This window comes from Diadema antillarum, unplaced genomic scaffold (genome assembly GCF_040938485.1).
Source record: "Diadema antillarum isolate AM-2024a unplaced genomic scaffold, OU_Dant_1.0 seq00001476_RagTag, whole genome shotgun sequence".
NCBI classification, from domain to species: Eukaryota; Metazoa; Echinodermata; class Echinoidea; order Diadematoida; family Diadematidae; genus Diadema; species Diadema antillarum.
In genome coordinates, this window is record NW_027272215.1 from 245639 (window position 1) to 263044 (window position 17406).

The 17406-nt window shown below is 38.5% G+C and overlaps 1 protein-coding gene across 1 annotated transcript in view; it reads right to left on the minus strand.

The window, feature by feature from the left end:
* The window catches only part of LOC139709880 (solute carrier organic anion transporter family member 4A1-like), a 57671-nt gene extending 40993 nt beyond the window's left edge, over nt 1-16678 (minus strand). Inside the window, exon 1 of the mRNA XM_071621834.1 lies at nt 16549-16678. The gene's annotated coding sequence lies outside the window, so the exon portion shown is untranslated. The remainder of the gene's footprint in view (nt 1-16548) is intronic.
* Nucleotides 16679-17406: the final 728 nt, after the last annotated feature.

Genomic DNA, 17406 nt, shown 5'->3' on the forward strand with positions numbered 1-17406 from the left:
GGACAAATTTCGCTCTCGTGGACAGCAAGCAAGAACTCATATTCGTCGATATCGCTGGAAAATAGTAATGAAGACCTACAAAAAAGAGGAATGTTCCTTTGTAGAAAGAGCATGATATCTTCGTACTATAGGATGACGAGTATGCCTACCGCTCCAGCGAAATTACCTACAATACATTGACCACATTATATATACGTAATTCACTTATGTTCACCAAGTGAAGATGCATAATGCCCCCACGATAGGTGACGCACTTTTATTTGGGCGGAGATGACACACTTGTCATATATTATTGACCTCATTCTTCATTGTCATGCAAAATTTCTATTCATATTCTGATGAATCCTTCTTTTGAGTCAATATATTCATATCGCCTGGTTGCTTCTTTCAAATCAAGGCTGTCGGTATAGTGATATTTGGCTGTGACGAAGTGACTCATCACAGCTAAAAACGGATCGAGAATGGCTTGCATTTGCTCATCTGTTCACCATGCATACGAAAAAAAAAAACTTTTATTCGTATTACTTATTTGTCTTACGTTGGTTTGTGTGTCTTGTCAAAGCCAGACGGAAATGTCTTTTCACAGAATATTCGTCGGAGATTCTAAAGCGGTAATTGATTGCATCGCGTAATGTTCGCATTATGTCGGCTATTGTAGATGACCTCCTTTGAACATAGAGAAGAGAACGTCATGCGAGAGGCGCTGCGGCTGTTTGAGCGGTTCCTCGGTGAAAACAGAACTTTTGCTTTGCTGACGTCAGTCTTACAAGTGCAACTATCATACTCATTTCGGTGTATGTTATACCAGCACCTCTCTTTACGGAGGTAATAAAATTCCTTGCGAGCGCATAACCATTATAGGATGAACAAATTCATACAAATTATTCATATATTATTATCATCTCAAGACCAATTACATGCAAACTTTACAGTTGCTGCTTTCTACATGTTCTAGGCAGGAGGTTGCTTTTCTTGTCAAGAGACTAATTAAGATTATAAAGAAACCTCCTGTAGGGTCTAAACCTTTTCACTTGCACACCAATGGTTAAAATTGTATAGATACAAACTCTACAGTGTTGAATGGATCTATACTGCCATACGGTATATGCCAGATTGGCATATATGCCAGATTCCCATCCCAGATTGGGATGGGAAGCGCTGCTTCAGGGACTTTCTCATCAAGGTTCAAGGATAATTAATGCGATACAATATTCCTATCACTTTTTAGTAAGCGAGTTTTTGTGAAAGGTGTACCGGGATAAATGTTCGCCTCACTCAGGTGATACACGAGGTGTGGTTGGATATCTTTTGCTCAATAACATCATTGTATTTTCATTTATTTTCATGCCATTTTTGCTTTAAAAAAATAAAGCAATTGAATCCGACAGTCAGTTATGATTTAGTATGTCCTTATGCATTTCATGTGCGTGTATCAAGTCAACCCGATTCAATAAATTGCATTTCCAATCCACAAAATAAAATATTACGTTTACATAAAACTCACAAGGAAGTGAGAACATAGCAAAGCTATAACAACAAATAAAGAATGAAAACAAAATGAAAATGCAATATAGATCTATTATTGTAACCATCTTTGCAGTGCAGCGCTCTCATGTATTTGTATTTATTTTTTCTACACACTACAGTTCATGTAACTTAGCACACGACCTGACTATAACCTGTATAATGGTCAAACTAGTCTTTTACGGTCCTAAATTTCTCTCATGCTCTGTGATATATAGCTAATTCCTGTAGGTAAATAAAACTTGTGATGTCGATGCACAGTATACGTTTTTATTTTAAATTTTGATAGCTTCCAAGCTTCCTTGGCCTCGTTTTCCGAAAGCACCTTGCAAACGATTGCATCTTCACTATAGTCTCAAATCTCTTACCAGATTGATAACAACCATGAATCAGATTTCTTATAAGTATTTTTATCATTGCCATGGGAACAGCAGTTATTGCAACTTAAACTTATTGCAGACCTCTTGATGGAACGGGATCCCGGGTGTAGAGAAAATGTGTTCCCCGCTTTTTCTTTTTTTCTTTTTAGGGCTACAGTAACTGTTAGTTCATTCCCTTTCCAACCGCGTGACCTCATTTTATGCTTGACCGTTTCCTCACCAAGTACAGCAAGAAAAAAAAAATAAGTAGGAGCCTACAATAGGTGAAGCAGACGTTCCCTTTCAAATAAAAAGAAATGCATCCTTGCAGGTGGATAGATTAGCAGATGTCACACAAACTTAATTGATATAAAGCACAGCCAACAAAACGGTCGTTTCTACGGTTACATAGTATACACGCGTATATGCTAACAAGGTTAATGAGCACACGAGTCAATGCCTCGTGAACACAGCAAGGCCAAGTTTATGTGGGACACGAAAATACGCCTTTTAGGCAGCCTGCGACATATATTTTTCCCCTTCCCTCCTTTTTCATGATGGTAGGCCTACACAATAGCAAGCTGACGACTTTGCATATGAAACACCGAAACGCTGTGGTAATATTATACGTCGATCATTACACATTGATTGTCATTAGCCTGTCTTGCATAAGATACAATTCTTTATCTGTTTCGACCTCTATACCCTCTCTTGTACTACAGTACACATGATACATGGTCTCCCTCTTTTGTTTGTGTGTGTGTGTTTTTTTTTTTAATCAGCAGCTCGTACTATTTTCGTTGAGCTATCGCAGTTCAGGTTTAATATTAAGCGATCACTTCAAAGATTACAATTCCCGGGTCAACCCTCGACTCATTTAGAGTGACTGACCTATAAATGATGCAGTTCAACTCATATTTTGTTTCATAATTCAATCTATTGAATGTGTAATGACTGAGGGTATGAAACATGTCGTAAATAACTTATCTTCATTGGCAGCGCAAAGTCATTCATTTATATCGATCGACAGAGAGAGAGAGAGAGAGAGAGAGAGAGAGATTTCTAGCAACTTTTGAATAATTCTAAAAGTTTTGATACACAATTGCACTTTTCTGATATCATAATGTTGCATTGATATTGTATAGCTAAGTATACTTAAAATCTATACTATGGTTGTGTTTCTCCTGGACATGAACCAAATTAATGAAATTTGTCTAGAACTATACATCAACCGCATTCTTACTTTTGTTTACACAGAAATCGATGTCTTCATTTAAGTAGTTTAAATGTAATATCCACTATATCAATTCTCTTGAACAAACATGTACAAAAGCGTAAACAAAAAAATACACAGTACAATACAAAGCATAAACAAAAAATACACAGAGACAATACACAATACAATACAATACAATACAATACAATACAATACAATACAATTCAATACAATGAATGCTTTTCTCAAGAGGCTCAGAGCGCTTACAAAGTTACATCAATAAAACAAAGACATTATCGATATATTTTGATAAACCTTATCATATCCATCCTTTGCGCGCCAAACAATAGATAAACACCATGAACACAGTAAACCATAACTGTATTTCTAGAAGCAATCTAATCATAACTGTTGATCAAATTTTGTATATTAAACAATACTAAACATTCGTTATATATATTTAAATTTTTACACTGGTTGTTTCTATTCCTACCTCACGTTGTAGAACTATTTCGAAACACTTAAGGTTTTTGTTTCATCTGTAAAGTGGTAAATTATACCTTTAACAGTTCCTATTCTCCTTGAAGATTGTTTGACGTTGTGTTGTCAGACCCAGATAACCACCAAGGTCTCTAGACCAGGGACTCTCTAGACTCCTTCGTCAAGATTAAGAGAAAATAATCATTGAAGACGGTGCTCAAGGCAGTGATAACCATCCAGGTTATCGCGTAATGCCTATTTCCACTTCAGACCTTAAGATTATCTTGCAAAATGTCAATTGTTCAAAGGGGCGTGAAATTCTGTCAGTATCAAAGGTTGGAGGACCCCCCTCCCCCCAAAAAGGCAAAACAACAACAACAACAAGTGTGCACTTGTTCCTCAACTTTTCAGAAGACATGCTGAAACGTTGATTTGTCGGTAATGGTCTATGTTTACAAACTTTCTTACGGTATAAAGCGGTTCACTTAGACTCCGAGATATCCCAACACACATACACTCTCTCAAAAAACCTCACAAATAATAATCTTGAAGTCTTCAACCACTGAGTATTGTGCGCATTATTAGCACCAGTCTGCGCAATATTACTCGAGGCCTTTGTACAGGTAGACCAGCAGAGCAAATAGCCAATTGCGAACGCAGAGGATTTCATAATATGGAAGCAGATTAAATAAAAGCCCCTCGTTATGAGAAACAATTAAGCTATTGTTGTTATTATTATAATTGTTATTACTATTATTATCATTATTATTGTTACTATTATTATTGTTACAATTATTGTCATTCTTATCAATATTCATTCCACGTGTTGTTGTGATAATGATGATTATAACGATGATGATGATAATAATAATAACGATAACAATAACAATAGGGTGCTTACAATAGCTTGTGTCACTACCATAGTGTTTCATTGCGTTTCAAGGGAGTGGGTTGAAAATTGAAAATGAGCCGTACTGTGTGTACCTTAAACGTGTTAGATGGTGCAGTTTGCAAGACCAAAACTCATAGTCATTTAAAATACTTTCAAACAGAAATGTCTTGAGAAGGGTTCTGAATTTTAACACTGTGGAAACTTCCTTTCATATAACATGAAATAGTGTTCCACAGTGTAGGAGCAGCATGAGCAAAAGATCGCTCACCATAAAACTTAGTTGTATGACAGTACATTGGAGGAGATTTAAAAGATCGGTAGTTCGTTGTTTACGACCCGTGCGCTGCATATAAGAGCTCTTGAACTTTGGAAATCTCAAACTCAAACCGTGATGGAGATACAGCAAAGCGCCGAGCTCAAACAGTTTTTTTTTTCTCTGCCTGTGTGTGTGTGTGTGTTGTTTGAAAGTTTAGATGGTGATGTAAATGACAAGGAGAGGTTTGCGGTAACACTATGTGTATGTAATCCTTGAAAGGACTGTTGGTTGCCATAAGAAGACCATACAAAAAGGGAAGGGAGGAGGGAGTTCCATGACATTTGGTCCTGCAGCAATTGCTCCCATGAAATTTCTGCACGCTAAGCCAATCATAAATTCTACCCACAAACATAACCCTAACCCTAATCCTAATCCTCAAAATCAAACTAAACCTAAAACCCTAGCACGACCCTAACCCTAAGTCCTAGGAGACAAAAAGACCGGAACATTTTCGCGGGAGCATAATTTCGTGTCACCGGAGGAGGGATGCGACATTATAGAGAGAGTGTAAAGAAATAGTGACAGTCGAATGGCAGCGGTGAACTGGAAGACACCCACTTGCTTCTATGTCTCTTTCTTCCTCCACTCTCTTCTTTCAAGGGTCTTCTTTTACCAGCCAATAGTCCTTCAAAGGACTACACGCCCGTATACCCCAAACCTCTCTAACTTGATTGCGTGTGTTCACCGCTCAAGATGAGGTTAAGAGATCGTAAATCAAAGACGCTGCAGAAGATTGTGGAATAAACCATGAACCGAATTCTCCGACGAGAGTAAAATTCACTTAATTTTCAAGATTCGAAGGCAAAAAGATGCACCTTACATGAATCATGTCTGCACATTATTACATTACATTATCCACACGAAGAACGTCTCTATTGCTATTCCTGTCAAGGAACACACACTGATTCTGTCAAGGAAGACACATTGATTCTGTAAAGAAAACACATTGATTGTGCCAAGGAACACACATTGATTCTGTCAAGGAACACACACTGTTTTTGTCAAGGAAAACGCATTGATTCTGTCAAGGTGCACAGACTGATTTTGTCAAGGAACACAGACTGATTCTGTCAAAGAACACACTCTGATTCTGCCGAGGAACCCACACTGATTCTGTCAAGGAATACACATTGATTCTGTCAAGGAACACACACTGATTCTGTCAAGGAACACACACTGTTTTTGTCTAGGAAAACGCATTGATTCTGTCAAGGTACACAGACTGATTTTGTCAAGGTACACAGACTGATTCTGTCAAGGAACACACACTGATTCTGTCAAGGAACACACACTGATTCTGTCAAGGAACACAGACTGATTCTGTCAAGGAACACACACTGATTCTGTCAAGGAACACACACTGATTCATTCTGTCAAGGAACACATACTGATTCTGTCAAGGAACACAGACTGATTCTGTCAACGAACACACAATGATTCTGTCAAGGAACACAGACTGATTCTATCAAGGAACACAGACTGATTCTGTCAAGGAACACACACTGATTCTGTCAAGGAACACACACTGATTCTGTCAAGGAACACACACTGATTCTGTCAAGGAACACACACTGATTCTGTCAAGGAACACACACTGATTCATTCTGTCAAGGAACACAGACTGATTCTGTCAAGGAACACAGACTGATTCTGTCAAGGAACACACACTGATTCTGTCAACGAACACACAATGATTCTGTCAAGGAGCACACACTGATTCTGTCAAGGAACACAGACTGATTCTGTCAAGGAACACACACTGATTCTGTCAAGGAACACACTCTGATTCTGTCAAGGAGCACACACTGATTCTGTCAAGGAACACACACTGATTCTGTCAAAGAACACACACTGATTCTGTCAAGGAACACACACTTATTCTGTCAAGGATCACACACTGATTCTGTCAAGGAACACACACTGATTCTGTCAAGGAACACACACTGATTCTGTCAAGGAACACACACTGATTCTGTCAAGGAACACACTCTGATTCTGTCAAGGAACACACTCTGATTCTGTCAAGGAACACACACTGATTCTGTCAAGGAACACACTCTGATTCTGTCAAGGATCACACACTGATTCTATCAAGGAGCACACACTGATTCTGTCAAGGATCACACACTGATTCTGTCAAGGAACACACACTGATTCTGTCAAGGATCACACACTGATTCTGTCAAGGAACACACACTGATTCTGTCAAGGAACACACACTGATTCTGTCAAGGAACACACACTGATTCTGTCAAGGAACACACTCTGATTCTGTCAAGGATCACACACTGATTCTATCAAGGAGCACACACTGATTCTGTCAAGGATCACACACTGATTCTGTCAAGGAACACACACTGATTCTGTCAAGGATCACACACTGATTCTGTCAAGGAACACACTCTGATTCTGTCAAGGATCACACACTGATTCTGTCAAGGAACACACACTGATTCTGTCAAGGAACACACACTGATTCTGTCAAGGAACACACACTGATTCTGTCAAGGAACACACACTGATTCTGTCAAGGAACACACTCTGATTCTGTCAAGGAACACACACTGATTCTGTCAAGGAACACACACTGATTCTGTCAAGAAACACACACTGATTCTGTCAAGGAACACCCAATGATTCTATCAAGGTACAATGATTCTATCAACGTATACGAACTGATTCTGTCAAGGATTACAAACTGATTCTGTCAAGAAACACACAATGATTCTGTCAAGGAACACATACTGATTCCGTCAAGGAACACACACTGATTCTGTCAAGGAACACACACTGATTCTGTCAAGGAACACACACTGATTCTGTCAAGGAACACACTCTGATTCTGTCAAGGAACACACACTGATTCTGTCAAGAAACACACACTGATTCTGTCAAGGAACACACACTGATTCTGTCAAGGAACACCCAATGATTCTATCAAGGTACAATGATTCTATCAACGTACACGAACTGATTCTGTCAAGGATTACAAACTGATTCTGTCAAGAAACACACAATGATTCTGTCAAGGAACACATACTGATTCTGTCAAAAAAAACATACACTGATTCTCCGAAGGACAGGAAACGAAATTATGCTTACCCATGCTATTCCTCCTTGTGTCTGAAATTTCCGTACACTCTCCATGGACCGAAATGTATCATAAGTTTGCTGATATAATAATTCAACCCTCCCAAATTTTTCTTACCTTCATAGCAACAACAACAAAACATGTCATAAATACATTAAGAGTAAAAACCACAACAACAAGTTTATCGATAATCTTAACTCGGAACAAAACAGCAGCAGTACAATCAACGCGTCTGAAGATCGAGTAGAACATCATGTCTTTGAGATGCCGTGCCAGATATTGAGGGTGATGACAGTTGATGATAATTTTGCTGACGCAAAACATGTAATAATTATCATTACTGTGACAAAACATGATTGATGATCAAGTTTAAAGCAACACTAAAAAGAAAGTAATTTAGCTGATTTACAATAGGATTGTTTCATTAAAACATTGCTATAATACAGAATGGCCTGGGTCTAAGCAATCATTGTAAGAGGATGGACATTAATTTGTGAACACATTTAATCGCCAAGACGCACCCGCTGAGGCTCCCAGTGCATATACGTACAACAGGTTGATATCAGTTTCTGAGTGGATTCTTCCACCGAGTCAAGAACAAATTGATCATACGTTCACGCACCTGCTCAGTTTCCTGGTAATGGCATACTTGGCCTATTACGAAGTATTGTACCACTGTAAAAAGATTGGATGGCCTTGGTTCATTTATAAACCCACTGATCGTGGGAGCGAGATATATGCCAGCATTAACTGCAAAAAGGAAACTGTGGTCGTTTTATAGCGGTAAATGGGTTAAGGATTACGCCTGGATTGTATCTCCCAATATAGTAATTGCAGATACAAGGTTGAGTGTTTACTGGGCACTGGTAGCAGCTCGCTCTGTCCTGCGAGATCTTCTTCATTGTGCATTACGCCACTGACTCCCGATCAAAACATAATGAGTGCGTGTGATGCACGTATGGGGTTTCCTGCATGACCGGACTGCTTTTTGCCACACACCTCTGCGCATGGAGTTGATCTAATACAGGAATATACTCTAAATGATGATAGTACTGTTGGTAATATTAGTATTAATCGAATAATGATAACGATAATGATAATGATAATGCGATTATTATCATTTTATCATTATCTTTTACTATCATCATTGTTATTGTTATTACTATTATCATTATCATTATTACTATAAATTATTATCATTATTATTATTACACTGTAAAAACATCGGTGTTAGATTTAACACCACGGGTTTTAAATCTAACACCGATCAAACTTCAATAAAGGACCACACCCACAGGTGTTAAAAATGCACTGTGATGGTGTTGAAAAGTGTTCACCTGACACTTCGTGGTGTTAATTTGACACTGTACCTGGTGTTATTTTGACACTGTACTGGTGTTAATTCAAAAATGACACCACATGGTGTTGATTTGATATTTGCTGGTGTTAATATCAATGGTTTAACACCCGTCCAGCTTCAATAAGGGACCACACCAGCTGGTGTTACTTTGGTGTAAATTTATTTTCACATTTTTTCAAAAATCTAGTATTTTAATGTAAAATTCTTGATCGTCTTGTTTAAATTAAAAATCAACAAGAAGTGCAGTTACTAAGAAACTCTTCAAAAAACAGTTTAAAATTTGGAAATGACACCCGTAGGTGTTAATTTAACACCATAAATGAGCACCGAAAATTTAACACCAGCTCGGTGTTCACTATTCAACACCGGACTTTTTGCAGTGTACTATAAATTATTATCATTATTATCATTATCATCATCATCATCATTATCATTATTATTATCTTTATTACTGTTATTATTACCATCATTGATAATAGCAGCAGTATACTACAGTAGCACTGTGTAGTAAGTAGTAGTAGCATCAGGCCTAGTCGTACTGTACCAACGTCGTCATTAATAGTAATGGTAAAAATGAACGAAGTAATCATGTCATACTTTTGTGGGCTAATGTATTGTGGGTATTGTCCTCAGTGTAAACATATTCTCTTCGACAGGTTTAGGCACTCAACCTCTACAGGTTGTTGTCCCAACAACTCATTTGCTATCAAAGTTGGACATTATATCTGTCAGTCTGTTTCGCTAATCGTGGTAGCAAAACAGTGCATTGTCATATGAGTGTGATGTTTATGAATCATGCAGCCATTGCAATGCCGCAGCAAATAACCCGTTTGGTGTTACAAAACAAAACGCCAAAGTGCAGCTTTCACACTGGTTTCGAAAAAAAAAAATCAATACCAGATTGAGACAGCAACGGATTCGGTCACTGTTGACTGAATAGGATAATGTTCTGTAGCCTTGTACGTCTTCGCTACACACCGCCACCTATTTTTTAGAAATTCACAGCAAACAGGGTGTAACGATTCTTGCCGAAGCCTTGGACACACGAAAGCAGATATCCATCACGTGATGCTACCTTTAAAACTACATGCAATTTACCACGTTGCTGAAGCTTTTTACACATGAAAAACAGCAGATCGCCAGAAAACAAGCCATGCACTTAGCCACTTAGCAGCCATTCCATGTTGCGTTTCGGCTAATCGTGATATTACGGAGAGATCATTTATAAAGCCCCTTTGGCGAATAGACTGTAAAGTAGATCGCTGTTCTATTTGAATGAAGTATCCTTGTATACTGCAGGTCGAATGTGAGGTACCTGACAATCATGAACACTGAATAGAAGGCCACTGCATTGGTCGAAATCTAGTCTCGTGTCTTTATTATATGGATCGTATTTATGGCACAGGGTTATGGTCGCGAAGTCCTGCAGTGTGTTAACAATTTTTCATCGTGGAAATCATAATAATATACAACAGATCATGATAGCAAAGAGACCCATGTCAGTAATATATGCATATTCTATAGTAGTAGTAGTAGTAGTAGTAGTAGTAGTAGAAGTAGTAGTAGAAGTAGTAGTAGTAGAAGTAGTAGTAGAAGTAGTAGTAGTAGAAGTAGTAGTAGTATAGTAGTAGTAGTAGAAGTAGGAGTACGAGTAGTAGTATAAATAGCAGTAATAGTAGCAGCAGTATAGTAGTAGTAGCAAAAGTAGTAATAGTAGTAGAAATAGGAGTAGTAGTAGTAGTAGCAGTAGTAGTAGTAGTAGTAGCAGTATGTAGTAGTAGTAGTAGTAGTAGTAGTAGTATAGTAGTAGTAGTAGTAGTAGTAGTAGTAGTAAGAGTAAGAGTAGGCGTATTAGTAGCAGTAATAGTAGGACGTAAGCACTGGACGGGAATCGAACTCGGGTCCTCTAAGTATCCACTATGCCACAACACCCCACATGTGTGTATGTAAGTATGACTGTGTGTATGAGTGCAAGTGCGTATATGTACATGTAACTGCATTCTGTGTGTAACAAACAAGATGACAAAGCATTGCGTTCCACCTGTCTCACTGTTTAACATGCATAAAAATCTATCACGATAGATAATTATTTATTACTGTATTCATGTATGATTGCTGTAAGCCAGTCACACACACAAACACACATAGAAACAGACACACACACACATACATACTTATGTATAGTTAATCAGCTGTTGGTTGATCGTGTTCCCGGTAGAGGTGAGTGTGGCATTTATTGTGAGTGTCCGGATGGTATGGGAGAGGTGGACCTGGTGTTCATTTGTAGGAAAAAACTAGAAATGTCGCTACGGCGACTGGTGTATGCCTCCGCCATAATGCATGGTTCTCCTAATAGGTCTATAGTACAATGTCTTGACAATGTGTGATGACAGTTTCACACAATTGGCAAAATATTAAAATGACAGGTTTGCCACAAATGTGCTGAATGTTCACTTTCCTAGAACTAGGTTCAATTGGATGAATGATTAAAACGTCAGAGTGCAGGTATTTGGGGGAACTGATGATTTTTACTTGACTTTTGACCCTTTTATAAGTTTATGCATTGAGTAATTTTCAAGATATTGAGAAAAAGTATAATTTCAGTATCAAATGGTAAAATAGTATTATCTAAACCTGGCCTTTGACCTTTGACCTCACAGTTCCAAAGAGAATCACTGTTAGATAGAACATGCATAAATATGTAAGTTTCATGATAATACCTTGAGTTACTTTTGAGATATGGAGGAAGAGCTGCAATTTAGCACTTTTACTTGACCTTTGACCTTTTGACCTTTGACCTTTGGGCAAGCAACTTCCAACAGAATATATATTGGGTTATACATGCATACATCAAGTTCGATATAAGGAAAGTAGTGATATTTTGAGGAGTTGACCTTGACCTTTGACCCCCTGACCTTTGACCCATGACCCCAACTTCCCTAGATAATCACTGCCCATCGGTACATGCATATATACTAAGTTCCATGAAGATACCTTGAACCATTTGCGAGATATGGAGAAAAACATGAAATTTCAACCTTTTTTCACAAAATAACCTGTGACCTTTGACCTTTGACCCCGTGACCCTAAAATCCAAACAAAGTATCATCCCCCCAGGATATACCCTCATACCAAGTTTGATGCAAAACCACCTCACGGTTCTTGAGATATCGACAAAAACAAAACGGGACGGACGTACGGACGGACGGACGGACGGACGACCCGAAAACATAATGCCTCCGGCCAGCGTGTTTTTTTTAGACGGCACAGATTGGGGAAACTAAAAATCTATCGGGGACCCTATCCCTAAACCTAACCCTAATCCTAACCCTAACCATCAAACCCTAACCCTAACCCTAACCCTAACCCTAACCCCAACCCTAACCCTAACCCTAACCATAACCATAACCAAAAACCCTAACCCAACGTTTTTCCCATAGGTTTAACACGCGCCATGCCCCAATCTGTGCCGTCTTAAAAAAAAAAACGCCTCCGGCCACTTCGTTGGCGGAGGCATAAAAAAGGTGGGGCAGGGGATAATATTCGACGTATTGACCATCCCGTAAATCGCTCATTCCATTTAACATGCTGTTTTATACATTAAAAAAAAAAACCAAAAAAAAAAAAAACATTTATCTTATGATTACGATGTCTTTGAAAAAAAAAGCATTTTAATGTAGTGTCATCATAAAGTTCTGGCTATGTCGTTGCATAATCATAATCAGTATAATCTCGTTTACTGTCTAGCTGAAAGCTATATCAAAGCAGCATCGAAATTGCTGCCTATTGCCAGTTGATTGCTGTCAGTTTTAACCACTGACCAAGGTTGTGTTCTGGACCAAAAGCTGTGATATGAATAGACTCTGTGAGCTCAAATCTCTGTCAATCTCTGTCAATCTCTGTCACTCACTTCATATCACGCTAATTGTGCATATGTTTGTTTGTGTGTATGTATGTGTGTGTGTTCATAATATGTTTATATTTAAAGTTTCCCATGTTATGTGTGTCACGACTATGTAAATGGTATGTTTTGTTTCCAAGTCACTGCCGCCATTGCCCACATTCTATACCTTTAATACCCAGATTCCTTACAACTGTCGAGTTGAAAAAGTGTTTGCGTGCTGGTGCTTAGCTATGAATACGAGCTCTTTTGTGTAGGCATAGTGATCGACGTTTCGCAACGCTTGCGAATCCTTTTTGCTACAAATGACTTGGTGGTCTTGTTGGCCTTGAAATGGCACGGATGGCCTGACAGCGTATATTGCAGTTCTGCATACACTAAAGTTTGTTTTTGTCGTTTTCTCATAATAAAATATGACGAATGCTATCTAGTCGTTCTGGTATAACTTCACACTTTTCCCGTTCCTTCTAAATGCTGGTTATAGATTGTAAAGTCGATCAGGATTTCTTAATTGTTGTGTAACTTTCCAAACACATGACATTCGACAGGATCACTCACTCTTTGGGTTGGTCAAACTTGACTCAAACATGGCATATTAAACTTTGTATCTCTCTTCAAATACTTGATGAAAGACAAAGATTGGTACAATGCGTAAATAATGTCCAATATCCAAATGGTTGCACCAAATTTTCGTCGCTGTCATGAGTGGAAAATGTGGTGCTAATAATGCATTATTATCCCTTCTCTTCAACTTTTGTATACTGAAACGAACCGTGGAACATCCCTCCCCCCCCCCCTTTCTCCCTCTCTCTCTCTCGAGGGAGAGAGACAGACGCTGTTACATATTACATAACTCAATAGGATACGAATGAGATGAATAAGGAAAACCCCTTTCCATGGAACACTCTTCGTGTTTTTCAGATGGTAATTATCTCCACTAGCTGTTGTGTTTAAGAAAAAATCAAATCAATCGTGTTCCTTTTTTTCATCGTTTAATAAAAAAATGTTCTTCATTGTTCATGCGATACATTTTCTCATTTTGAATGCTTTATCAAAAGAAGAATATCAAGTTGGTTATTGTGAAAGTCCCTTCAGGGTATTGCATACACACACACACACAAAATAGAATCTCACAAGAAATGCGAACTTCAAATGAACCACCGCACTATATGCGCGAGGTAATGGCGGGTGAATAGTGCAAACTTGTGGAGAGTTTGTACCTATCAAAATTTATGATTTCACGTAACTGCGGTTCAAGAAACTAATTAAGCAAATCTAAGTGAAATTTAATGCAGGAGACTATTTTCATAATAAGCAAATGCTTGAAGACGATAATGGCCTCAGAAATGCACATTTATAATTATGCACTGCGGCAAAATATAATGATAATCCAGTCACCACTCACAGAGTAGGGGGGAAATACTGCATTCAGCGAAAGTGTGGAGAGTCTATGTAGCGATGAGTTGTGCGTATATTTATGAGATAATGAATGCATGTTTTATGGTCATGTTTGGTCTATGCGCAAAGATCGGCAGCATCTACTGTATGGACGCGTAAAAACTTTAAGATGTACAGAACGCAGCATCAACCATAAGGACACTCTTACATTATTGAGAATGTTGACTTACTTTCGAACGATGCTGAGTAATAATGATTCTATAGCAGCCTGAATTTCATCTGCACCAAACCTCACGTTTTGTTATCGATTTCATTTTACTTTGGTTGTCTTGCTCACACTTACTTCACATGATCGCTATCTTCTTTTATAGTCGATTTTTACCTGAAATGTGATGCTTTGTACTGAACAAACAACACTCATCGACTATCTTCCAACACACACACACAGAGTCACAGACAGACAGACGGACAGACAGACACACAGACGCACGCACACACACACACACACACACACACACGCACACGCATCTAATGTCAGCTCTGCTTTCGAACTACATTCACGCTGGTGACATTGAATGACCTAAAAAAGGTGTTGAAATTAACTCCCCCATAGGTGGATGAATGCAGCATTTCATGGCCATGTTGAAAGAGGGGCGACAATACGGATCAACAGACACTTTTTTTTGATACAACATTATTCTGCGTTATTGGACCGTGACTGCTTTGCATTGTCGTAATCATAACTACAAGCACCACAGTTTTGATCCGAATCAGTGATGATAACATTCATACATCAAAGACCATGTAATCAATTTTAAGTTAATATTGCTGAGAGGGAAGCGGTCAAAATACAACGATCGAATAAGCCCGCAAAATTATATTCTCTCTCCCAGAGGTATAGGGGGATTGTAAAAGTTCAGTTATCTGTTATTAGTGGTCATGTAATCTCATGATTGCAAAAGAATATCTGGTTTCATTATAAGGATACATGTCGTTCATAACACAAGGGCACGTGAAACTCCATTCCCCTTATACTCCAACACGTCGACAAAGCTGGCGACAAAATAATCATCGCTTAATAAGAGATCCGGAGAAAAGAAAAACATGTTTCTGCGTGCATTAATACCAATGTCGCGACATAAATTTTCCTGGAATGAAATTAGCCCCTTGTATTTCCCATCACGTTGGATGATGTGTCCGCTATTCATCTGCATAATTAGCTCGATAAAACGAATCGATTGCGGAGCGACAAATTACCCCACCACTATACGGGGATACGTCCGGGGATGCGTGTGACGAAAAGTGTTACCAACCCGTACGTACAGTGTGTATAATGTTGCCTCGTCCGGATGCACCCAGTTATGTAACGCTATGTCAACATCTCCCCCAAAGACAATTGAGTCAGCAAATGTCAGGACAGTTGGGACAAATATATACTGGAGGGCATCTTAGGGGGATCCTTTTTTTTAGATTCGAGATTCACGTCCATGCCCTCATGTGTGTGTGTGTGTGTGTGTGTGTGTGTGTGTGTGTGTGTGTGTTTCCCTCAGAAATGTTCAGCTGAGAAGTACTGTTAGTGATTATTGATTATTGTTTTCTTAGATTAAAACACATACAATCATGAAATAGTATGCGATGCGTTAAGCTTAAATCACGGTTTGCCTAAAACATTATAGATTCAAAAATACTCTGAAAAATTCTGTCAATCTTTAAGAGAAAATATAAACGCTTAAGTATATCACTTGATATAAAAGAACCAAGTGGAAGTGGTAGATACAAAAATAGTGCACCATTAATTATGTTTCTGTTCTTTTGTATCTTGTCTTGAGATAACATTTTAGTCCTTTATTATACAACATACAATTAATCAAGGCTCCTATGCTGACTTGATGCACATTACATTGAGGGCTGATACCCGTATCCTTTTCCAAAATAAACAAACAAGCAGGCAAACACGAAAACAGAACAGAACATAACCCATACAATTATAATTATGAAAGTTAGCACATACCAGCGAGGTTGTATATATCCGGGTTTAAGTTTCACGATCAGCCTTCGTACGATGTGCCTGCATGTGTTATGACGTGATGCTGACGCTTCGTTTGATGTGTGGTAATCCAGCCCTCCCGAGTTATATTCAACTGTCCCCCGTCGACAGCGGCGGAGGCTGAGCTCGATGTGGCGTACCGTGCTTGGCTTGGCGCCTCTTTTAATGTCCTCTGTGTTGTATTCACCGACGTGCGTGCGTGTGGACTTGATTCTGTTCGTATAGGCGCCGTTTGTTTTATTTGGCGTGTATGTATAGTCCCACCTGCGTGTGGATCCTTCGTGCGTTCGTTTTTATCGGTTTTGTTTTCCCATTGCCTTGCCTTACGGTCGGTTGCTGGAGTGATAACGCCAATAAAAAGCGACGAGGGAAGCTCGCTAAAAGCTCATTGGTATATGCAGGGTGCTGTACTAAATGAAATCCTCTGTTGATGAGCACTCATAAAAAGAGAGAGAGGGGAGAGATAGATAGATATAAATATGTAGATAGAGAGATATAGATAGACAGACAAATAGAAAGATAGATAGATAGATAGATAGATAGATAGATAGATAGATAGATAGATAGATATCGATAGATAGGTAGATAGATAGATAGATAGATATAGATATAGATAGAAATAGATAGATAGATAGATAGATAGACAGATAGATAGATAGAGATAGAAAGATAGATTAGATAGATAGATAGATAGATAAATAGATTGATAGATAGATAGATATAGATAGATAGATAGAAACTAGTAGATAGATAGATAGATAGATAGATAGATACTAGTAGATAGATAGATTGATAGATACTAGTAGATAGATAGATAGATAG